General features: G+C 43.1%; 1 non-coding gene across 1 annotated transcript; it reads left to right on the top strand.

Annotated features, from left to right (window-relative positions):
- Positions 1-10,645: 10,645 nt before the first annotated feature.
- trnal-caa lies at positions 10,646-10,728 on the top strand. The gene has a single exon. It is a non-coding gene; the product is annotated as a tRNA-Leu (tRNA).
- Positions 10,729-11,023: the final 295 nt, after the last annotated feature.

The raw sequence follows: 11,023 nt of genomic DNA, 5'->3' as shown, positions 1-11,023 counted from the left end.
TCGTTTTCTGACACGAGGAAAATATCAATGTGCTTTGTTACGAAAATATCCATTCAATCCATTCCATTCAATCCCAAAAGATAAGACGAGAAAAAAAGATCAATATAGATCCTGATTGGAAAATGTTCAACGTTCAACTCCTCATTTCTTTTTTTAATTCTTCTTTTTAAAAAGGTACATTTCTGACATTCGTGAGCTTCATTGACAGTTTGTCTCAGAAAAACCAGGTAAATTACATAATATTAAGTATAAAAACTATATGTTTGTACCAACAGGACTGAATAGTATTTTAGAAAATGCAATACATATTATTCATGAGAAAAAGATTTGATCAAAAAAGGTTTGTTTGACATTTTGGGAAGTAAGTTTTTTCCCTCGTAAGCAATTAGTGAGCGATGCTTTCACAAAGATCAAATTATAATAACATCACCAACATAATTTTTTCGATTGACTCTCACGAAACACATTTCAGTTCTGTTAACTTAATGGACGATTCATCAGAAGTGGAGTTTATGTTTTTATGAAACCTCCTTTCATGGAGTTGTGTTGTCTGACCTCTCACATTCTATTGACTCCTGTCTGATGCTCTAAATATGAAAGTTGTTTTCACACAACCTGCTTGGTTCAAATAATGGTTAGAAAAAGCCTCAAGGTGTTTTTCATAATTCATGAACCCAGGTCAGAAAGGAAAGATGATCTGACTTTTCCTCTGTTGTATCCTTGAAACACAGATCAGCTCCACTAATCCTGTTCATTTCACTCTCAGAGAAACTCAGGTGTTGTTGTTGTTGTTGGACCACAGCTGATCGGACCGGCAGCAGCTCCAGTCCAGTTATTGGTCGGTTCAACGCCGTCCATCTCTGTCAGGAATTAACACGATTACAGCCGGATTACACAGCAGCCAGACAGCCCCCCCCCCCCGAAAGTCAATAAGACATTTAAATAAGAGAGCGTAAACAAGTCTCACAGATCATTACATTAAACTGTAAACAGCGTTTCCCATTTTCCTCTGAATCATAATGATTCTTTAATTAGGCTGCAGGCACTTATGAAAAGTGGAAGCCATTTAGCAAGTTAATCTTTGGAGCGAAGAAATAGAGTTTAGTGTTTCCAAGACAACACAACCATCCACCTGTTATCCATCCCTCCATCCATCTATATAACTCGTCTTTTAAAGGGCCCAAGGGGGGGGGGTGGAGCCAAATCAGCTGACATCGGGCGAGAGGAGGGGTACGCCTTGAACGGGTCGGCAGGATAGACTTTATAGAAAGATGGACGACATGACAGCTCCCAAAAGTGAAGCCAAATCATCTCCTTGTAGCTGCAGTATAGGTCACGAGCCTCCTCCATGTTAGTAGCTTGGACATGGACCATATTTCAAATTACAAATTTTTCTCCAACATGGTTTCTGTCACTTCAGGTAGTTTTTACCACCTCGCTACCACGACTCCATCCCCGGTTGCTCTAGTGCTCAGACTCTGGCCCCAAGTGATGTCATCGGGGCAAGATGGCTTCTTATCTGAGATATTTTGGCTTCATTTCTGGACAGTGGGAGGAAATGGAGATGTGTCGTCCATTTTTATTCATATTCTATGGCTGCGGGTGTACAGCAGAGAACCCACGCAGATAAGAGAGGCCACAGTCAGCCGTCAGATTCAAACCCACAACCTGGTGAGGAGACACCACGAGGAAACAAAAGAGCAGAAATCTGAACCAGTACATACCAGTACTCCAGATTGATTCTCGGTATTGATCGCAGGTGGAAAGGCTCTGATCATCCTCTTAGGGTTAGAAGTTCTCGTTTTGATTTTAGACGTATTAATTACACATCCTGCATTTACTCTACTGAGATGTCAGTGATACACATCACATCCGTTTACTACAGTAAGACGATATCCTCACTGCTGCATGGATCAGAACTGGGCAGTTACTGGAAAACACGTGCATTTACCTTGAATGAAAGTCTTTAAGTCGCCGTTACTCTAAACACAGACGTCTGGGAAATCTTTTCAACGTTAAAGATAAAGCATCAAATTCTAATTATGAAAATAAATTAATCAAGCCGTCAATCAGAGCTCCGTGGATAAATCCAGTCTAAATGAATTCCACCGGAGCTTCACTACTTTCGTGCATTAATAGTCTCATTAAGGAAAAAGAGGAAAGGGTTTTCATTAAACCTGAAAATAGCATTTCAATTCAACTCCTTCATTAAAAATGTTTTTGAGAGGAAATTTGTCCGAGAGCAAATCATCCCTTCAATTATGCCGAGGAAATGAATCACGCCGTTCATGAGTTACTTATGCACAGAAGTTTATTATGGATTTACATGGGTTGCTTCTTTCTTTCAGTTGTCAGTCACTGCTGCCAATGCAGTTGATCCTCGCTATCAGCACGACTAATGTATGCTGTAGTGCAGAGAATAAAAAAGAGAGAGGGCTTTATCCGAAACAGCTCAATTATCCAGAATATTGGCTGGTTAATGTGGTGTGCAGGCAGGGGGGGGGGGGGAGGGGGGACAGGAGAGGGGCCAGCCAGCAGAGTCAGGGCGAGATGGAATTATTCTGGAGGAATTCTTCTCACCGCAGTTTAATTTCCTGCCAAAATCGTATTATTTGACACCGACTATTTTAAGCAGAAAACTTGAATTAAAGAGAGCGAAAGAGAACCTGAGCTGCTGGTTAATGAAGGTTGACGAACATGGTTTGTGGAACCAGCTGGATGACTGCGGGGCCCGCCCGCGGCACAGGCTCTGGACTCGGGAGGATAAGTCTGCCGAGGCCCCCAGAATCCGCCCCGGAGCCAGGGCTCTTTAAGATAACCTGATGAACACCCAGAGGCACAGCGACGAATCCTGCTCACTCCAAACACCTGGCAGGCCTGATTAGGAATAGGCAGCAGAACTCAACTGACAAATCAGGCCGGACAATATTTCTTTTACATCCATTATCTGCACCGCTTCGACCTTTGCGGGTCACGTGGGGGCGCTGGAGCCAATCCCAGCTGACATGTGGGGACATGAGGGGGGCTACACACCGGACGGGTTGCCAGCAAAGAACCACTGCACCACTTTCCTGATCATGCAACCTTAAACTAACAGTGAAATACTGAGCCGCTGAGTAACGATCAGGTCTCCTATAGTGAATATCGTAAAAAAACATAGTCTACATTAGGTTTTTGAAGTGTATCTGATTTACTTTATGTCAGAACTGTAAATGCTCTGTTCTTCATTGCTGTGCTTCACATCTCTGCAGGCAGGAGCTGAAGTTCACATCGAGATCGAGCGACTTCTCTGAACTCTGGTTTATCTCGACTGACTCAGTAACAGCCTCAGAAGTGGAACAGCCTTTTTTTTAAAGATAAGAGATGTGAAGGATGTAAAATTAGACTTTATCTCGGATCAGGTGATGAGAAGTGACGACAGAGGGACTCGTGGAAACCTTTCAAGAGAAGTTAAACGTCACCTTGATCTAAAGATTTTGCTCAAAAAGTTCATTAACCTTCATTTAAGAAGATGAACACAACTCAAAGTCCCACTTTCTGACACTTGTTTATTTTTAATATGGAGTTTTTCTTTCTCCAACTGGGGAAATTGACCTCTGTGGATCTGAGAACACACTACAACACCATCGTGCTCCTTCTGATTATCTCTGTCTTTTCAAGCAAATAAAGAATCTGACAACTGTCTTGTTTTTCTGAGATAAAAAAGACAAACAGAGTCAGTAAAGCTTGGATATTTTCCTCTGACTGAGGACAGATATAGATTTATCAGAGAGATTTTTACCTGCTGGTAAATCTGTGAACGAAAATTTTAGATATATTCAACTATAACATTTTAAATACAATATTCAGCAGCACTTGAAAACCAAAAGATGGAGGATGAGGGGTTTGACCTTGTCCATCTGTTGGAGCTGACCTGCATGTTTTGTTCTAATAGACCTCAGGGGGAAACCAGCTTGGCACTGGTATGAAGCCCAAAATATCCAAGAGCCCAGTTTGAGTCGCCTGGATGACCTGATAAGAGCAAATGATCCATTTCTCCACTAGAGCATGAACTGATAGAGATTCGCTCCGTCGCTCAGAGACAGAAAGCTGTGAAACTGCAGTGTCACCTATTTTGTTTTAAATCCAAGATCACCCAGAGACGCAGGAATCCATTTAGCTGGAAAATCAAAGAGCGTCTGTCAGCCCCCGTGAAATACCTTCTACAGACGGACCCAGAGGACCAGTCCAAAGAAAACTCTCTCTCACACCAGATGATGGAGGAAATAGACACGAGACAACCGTTCAAATGAGTCTTTGTTCCTGTGACTGCGTTAAAAACACGTCTTTCCCCGCTGATGAAGCGGAAGCTGCTCCAGTAGGTGATACCGGAAAGGTTTCACCCGTCCGTGCTCGTGGATGTGCCGATACGTTTCCAAATGCCAACATATCCTTTGGTGCTTTGCTGTCGCCTTCCCCACTTTGAAGATCCTGAGGAGATTGAGAAGAGCTGAGACGAGTCCCTGCAGCTGCCGTCTGAGCTGTTTAAACATGACAACTGAGCTGCGACTGGGATTTACTGCCACTAACTGCTGCAGGAGTGATTCCCTGCTTTGTGCGTTTGCCGTGGAAGAGCTGTGAATCCTTTAGTAAGTGCATCTAGCTGAATCAACTTGTTAGGATCTAATATTCAGAAGTCAGAAGGAACGTCTCAGTGGCCAATTTAAATGGTCAATTACGAATAACTCCTCTTCAAAATAATATGCGTTGGGGCATGTTTGCATGTTCCAAAGTTGACAGTTCTGGGAGCATATTAAGTTATCGTACATTATTTATAATTTTAGTGCTCTCTGGTTTATTATTCAAATTTCAATTTACAGTAATTCTGCCTCAGGGTAAAAAAGTTTTAATGGGTTTGTCCTCCCGAGATCTGCCTGCGCTGCCAGTGCTCGTGGCTTTGTGATACGAGAGGAGCTGCAGTAATGTTCACTACAGTAAATTCTGTCAAGATGAAGACGGCATCGAAGTGTGTGAACTTATCCCTGTGCCAGAAATGTCAGAACTACCTGGAGCAGAAACCGTCTGGCAAGCTGGAGCAGAGAAGGTCTGAAGAGAAGACTGAACCGTCACAGCAGGTATAAAATAAATCAGTTCAAGTTAACTTGACACTTATAGATAACTCCTATAGACTCTGCTTTATCATTGTTTCCCACAGATTTCATTTATTCATTCCTTTCCATCATAGACTCTATGGCTATTAAAGCGATTTAATATTTACGACAACTACCAACTAAACCACGCTTCTCACTCGCAGCTCTTTGGGCTCTCTAGAATCTTCATTTACTGACTTTTCGTTATATTCCATTGCTTTCAGACCGACTTCTTCCCATCTCGCTCTAAACACCTGGCTGCAGCAGTAAAAGCTTGACTCTTCAGGTTCGTATCCAGCCGAGGGGCCCTGAGGAGGGGGGGGCTGTGAAGCGTGATATTAGACCCCGAGCTTCGCAGCGGGAGGCTTCAGAGCCCTGACAACCTCAGAGCATCTCCGATCCATCACGGGTGACTGACAGATGCTCTCTCCTGGAACAAAACTCTGCGAAAAGAGAGAAGCCGCCCTGACACGGTGAAACGCCTGCGAGCGAGTCAGCGACTAAACCTGCTATTAGGACGGAGCGACTGCAGATCCACGGATTAGTGAGCGCTTTGAGAACACGCACGGATCAGACGAGAGGAGCGAGCCTGCTAATAGGACAGAGAAGTAAAACCACAGATCGCTGGTTGACACGACGGCGGCTCAGAAACTGCAGGTTCAGGCCCGAGGGTGAAGATGTTAAGTGAAAGGTCAAGAGCTTAATCCCCCGTAACAGCTCCATCATGGGATTAGACCGAGAGACCGAATCCCTGCTGTTCAATCTACACATTAAAATAGACCCTTTATATGTATTTGATGTTTAATCATCTCTGAACTCTCTGGGATGGTAGAACAATGATCTGACCCTGATGAAAATGTATATTTATGGTTCTGAGTTGATGTGAAAGTATAAAAAAAGCAGCTTTTTTATTGTGGCTTCAGACACGTTTTCTGTCCTTATGAAAAACAACCAATTAGTGCAGCACGATTGTCACAGTCATGAACCTTCACTGGAATCTGAACTTCACACAATCAATAGCAGCTTCTTGTCCAGGGAACTTCAATTTGCAGACACACCCGAACATTATTCTTCTCAGGGCCACGGATGACATTTTCCAGTTATTATACCGTATATAAAATTTCCACAGTTTCCACATTATTAGTGCATTAGCTATGACATACAACCGGTAAAGTGACCCTTTCAAATTAAAATGCAGGATGAGAAAGGTGGTCTCAAGGTTTTTTTTACATCACACGACGGTTGGAGGCATTTTAATAAAATAAAGCAGTTCTGCTCGACTGGTTCAACCCTATAAAAAGTACATTATCCATGTAAACATTTGGATGATTATTCATTTCTAATAACCTGCTTCATTCCTCTTGGTAATAACGTTATTTCCTGCTCTTCACTGACTCTTAATGCATTTAGAGCTGCCTCGGGCTACATCCTCCATTTAGATTAAGATTCTGCTTCACATGTGAAATTGTCCTCCTCCGGGCTGTCTCCATCCATCTGTCTTTCTGTTCATCAGCTCAGTTCTCTCTCTCTCTTCTCCTCTGTCTCTCACTCCGCTTTCTCTCTGTCTGTAAGTGTCGGCCATTTTTCTCTGCGTGGGGATTCCTCCTGTCACAAACTGACACTTGTTTCCCTTCCACCAATCTCCTGCTGAGAGCGGCGGGACCGACGAGAGCAGAGCTACGTCTCCTCCCATGTAAACATCCATTACTGAGCACAGAGGGAATGGGGGGGGGGGGGGCTGTTGGTGCATCTGCAGCTGATGTGTTTCAGGTGTCGTCAACAAAACAAACCTTATGAAAGCTTTGACCTCAATTTCAACAACAGGTGATGGTGTTTCCGCGCAGGAATCTGCTTCCATTACAAAGAAGTGCACTGGTTTCCAGCAGCAGCTCATCACAGACCAACACATCAACACGAGCGACCAGCGCTGCAGACGAGCGGCGCCTGAGCACCTGAACTCACAACTTCTGCTCCACAGTATAATTGGGAACACTAATTAATTGCTTATTTGTCAGCTGCTCATTCAGATGTAGAATCAGCAGTAAATGTGACTGGATGATATTTAACTATAACATTACTATTCTCAAAGCAATAAAAGTACTTCCTAATAAAGCTCTGTTCAATATTTCTTTTTAACTCCACAACAAGCTAGCAGATAAAAAGCCCTGAAATATTATCACCTCACAAATTTTGAATGGCTAATGTTTGCTTATCCAGCATAAACTCTTAATGCAAAGGTCCTAACAAGTGTCCCATTTACCTGACAATCACCAATATACAGTTTCCTGCCATATGGAGGCTCCAGTGCTGCAGCCAACAGTATATTAACTTTGTCGTTAAACCGCCTGGTCCTTTTTTAAACTTCACGTCAGACTCCTGCTCAGACTCCTCAAAGGTCAGACTCACTCTACACAGACACTGAATCCTTTAGACTCCTCATGTCCCACCAAAGGTCAAACAATCATCAGACCCTTCAGACTAACTGGGGCGAGTTGCATCGTTTACCAGAGCTCACGACCGTCTCAGTGCTCACTATCAAAATGTGACCAATCATGTGTTGACTCAGTAACGTAATGTTTGACCTGCACATGTATGTTTGAATCGTTCCAGATGATTATTACCTCCAGCAAGGGGGGGGGGGGGGGGGTTGTTTTAAATGCTTTCTGTTTGTCTGTCAGCGGGATTGTGCAAAAAGTGTTTGAACCGATTTTCTTAAAACTTGGTGGAAGGACAAGACTTAAGCTTTAGGCTTTTTTTAACATTGTGATTAAAGGAAATCGGACACATTAGGGTATTGATATCTGTGAGTGAACGTAAGGGGACAGTTGGGCCTTTGCTCTCGACTCGGTGCCGTTCCAGTTTGGAAGAAGTGCCGTTCTCCACTGTAACGATCCTCCTCGGTAATTGCAGACATGTTTGTTTAGTCCCCACAGGCTGTTTTTGATTTGTCGCCTACAGGAGCTGAACTGCTGAGTGTGGAATTAATGGAGACGCTAATGACTCTGCATGATCAGAGGCGGAGCAGTTTGTGCTTCAGCGGCTGCAGGTTCGAAGGGTTAATGGATTATTTCTGCTTCAGGGGCAGGAAGGAAAGTAATGTGGTGACATGGAAACAGGAGGAGCCGGGAGGAGATGGGATTTCTTCCCTGGTATTTAAATTTCTCTCTCTTATCGCTCCATCTAAAGGTGCAAACATGTAACACATTTAAACCACAGCATTGATTCAGCAGATCTATCTATTCATATGCTGAGCTCATTTCATTTCTGCCAAGTCTAATTAGCTGCTTAATATTCTCTTTGTGTCGACGGGTGGAAATAATTAATGCCCTGACTCGACCAAGTGGGAAAATATCTCTCACTACATCATCAGTGGTTTTTTCACCCTCTCTTGAGTAAATATTGAACTGACCTGACACTGTTCAGTTGACATTTAGTAGTTCAGGGTCTTTGTGCTCAACAATCAGAAACTAATTAAGTGACGCTGAAATAAACTCTGGCCTCTTATGAACTCAACTGATAATTACTGTGCCAAGCTAAATTAAACACAGAATGAATTAATGAACTATTTTTTTTTTTTTTTTTTAAAGCTCTGAATTCATTATTCATGCGTTAAACTCTGAGATTGTTTCCAACATGACCTGAGAGTTTCTTGCCCTTAAGAAGAAAGTCAGAAGTGAGGAGATTAAAGGAAGAGAGATAAAAGGAAAAGGTGAAAGTGAGGAGAAGGTTTTCTTATACTCTGCATCTTGTGATAGTCATTGTATTCTTAGCTTCTGGCAGAACGCCTCTGTGACCTTAAGGGAAACGTACGCGGCCTTCAATCAGAAGTATGCGTTCATTTCGTCCGTATTTGTGCAGTTACGAAATAGATGATATGGCGCAGTACCACCAGAAATTGTAGGGGGCGATGTAGCATAAGATTCCAGCAAGGTGATCTTAGGACACGAGGAAGACATTTTCACAACGGAGGAGAGACTTTTACGACAACGCCATTTAAAACTTTTTCGTACATAATCACAAACTTATCCACTATCGCAAATTGTTTGTTGTTGTCAGAAGCGGGTCGACTCGGTGCTGCCCTCTAGTGGCTGTATTGCTTAACAACCAGGGAAACGTAAAGGACGTGTGGACAGTGATGGTTACATCGTGTGAAACTGACGTAAGGACGTTTAAAGAACAGTCAGAAGAACTTCACTGATCAACAGAAACAACGATTCTCGACGGTGAAGGCGTCTGTGAAGCACAGTGATGACGACTCACAGAGATAAATGGTTCAGAACCTGATCTGACACCGGCCAATTGCAAGGTGCCAATTGGTAATAAAAGGGAGCAGAGGATTGTGGGTCGCTGGAGTCCGACCAGACTTCCCATCAGCGGATCTGGACTGGGCTCAGTCACGTCACATGGCCTGTATGAGTGGGGGTCCTTCTGTGTAATTATCGCCCGTTTGACACAGTCGCAGCGTCTCGTCTGGAATATGAATGAGAGAGATTAGACAGAAAAAAAAAAAAAGAAGATCACAGCGAAGTCTTGTACCTGAAAGAATTATCAACGCCTCAACTCCCATCACCGTCCTCACGAGTCCTCGCCAGCGCTCGACAATTATCTGGTTCGTGGACGCTCGTCTTCCTCACGTCTTCAGCCTGATCATTTACTTTCTCTGAGACGTGGATTCCTGCTGTAAAATGCAACACATCAGCCGGCGTGTCACAGGTTGATAGAGGATATATATATATATATATATACATCTCTATGGCACAAAGCCCAGACTTACTATTGATGTTTGAAGCTTTTAGTGATGCAGCTAATAAAAGCTTAATGATTTGTGTGTTTGTGGCTTTTTAATGCTTATTCTGCCGGGAATGTGTTTCCCAGACATCAGGGTTCGGGTCCAGGCAGTTTTGTCGTCACATCAACGTTTACTGACCTTTGTTACCGTAAAAAATAAAACCGACCTTTTTAAAACATCCCCATTAACCTCGAACGGGCCCTGGTCGTTACGCTACAGACCCCGGGGCACAGACGTGTGATGGGCTCCCGGGCAAGTTTCCTTTTTTATTTATTTATTAATAAATCAGGCGCAGCATTCAGGGCATGTAGAGAATAAATTTGGTTCCTTGTGGAGAGCACTGTGCATCATTGGGAAATGAAAAGAAACCATTAAAATACAACTTGACTAAAAGGCTCAAAGCTTCTTATATTACATGGAAAATAAAGCAGCCGGGGCTTTTAAATACCTGACTGTCTGTCTCCTGTGCTCCTCCATCGTCCCCAGGGGTTTGTCTCAGAGTCTGTCTGACTGACGATCTCCTCCTGTCTCCTTTCTCTCCATCACTCTCCTCCTTCCTCCTGGTCTGGTTAGGAAAAGATGCAAATGACAAAAGTCAAAGTGAGTCCAACCTGATCTCCAATTCTGTGATGTGATGATTCTGTATTTTAAAAACCCAATAAAATACAAGATGAACGATTTCATCAGGAACATTTTTTTTATTCGCTTCTGAAAACAGACTAGAATCACCAGGATGGCCGAGTGGTTAAGGCGTTGCACTCAAGATGCAATGGACTCAAGTCCTCGTGGGTTCAAATCCCACTCCTGGTAGAGATGGATGTACTTGTATGAGCCTACAACAGGACTGTAGCTTCTAAACTGGATGAAAATACAATGTGCTGCCCCTGACTCTTCAGCAAGGACATGATTTCTAGGATGTCAAAAACATTACCCTTGTAATTCATCACGAAAGACAGATACAAGCACTTTTCTCCAGCTGTTGGAGAGCTCGCAGCTTTTCTTATGATTTGCAGTCAGAAAACCATGAACAAGTTGATTTCTCTCTCTTGAACAAAGCAGGGAAAGACATTCAGAATGTGAATAATGTAACAGTCTTATGAATATG

This window comes from Hippoglossus hippoglossus, chromosome 17 (assembly GCF_009819705.1).
Source record: "Hippoglossus hippoglossus isolate fHipHip1 chromosome 17, fHipHip1.pri, whole genome shotgun sequence".
Classification (NCBI taxonomy): domain Eukaryota; kingdom Metazoa; phylum Chordata; class Actinopteri; order Pleuronectiformes; family Pleuronectidae; genus Hippoglossus; species Hippoglossus hippoglossus.
The sequence above is the reverse complement of the archived record's forward strand: the minus strand, read 5'-3'. Positions and strand labels throughout refer to the sequence as shown.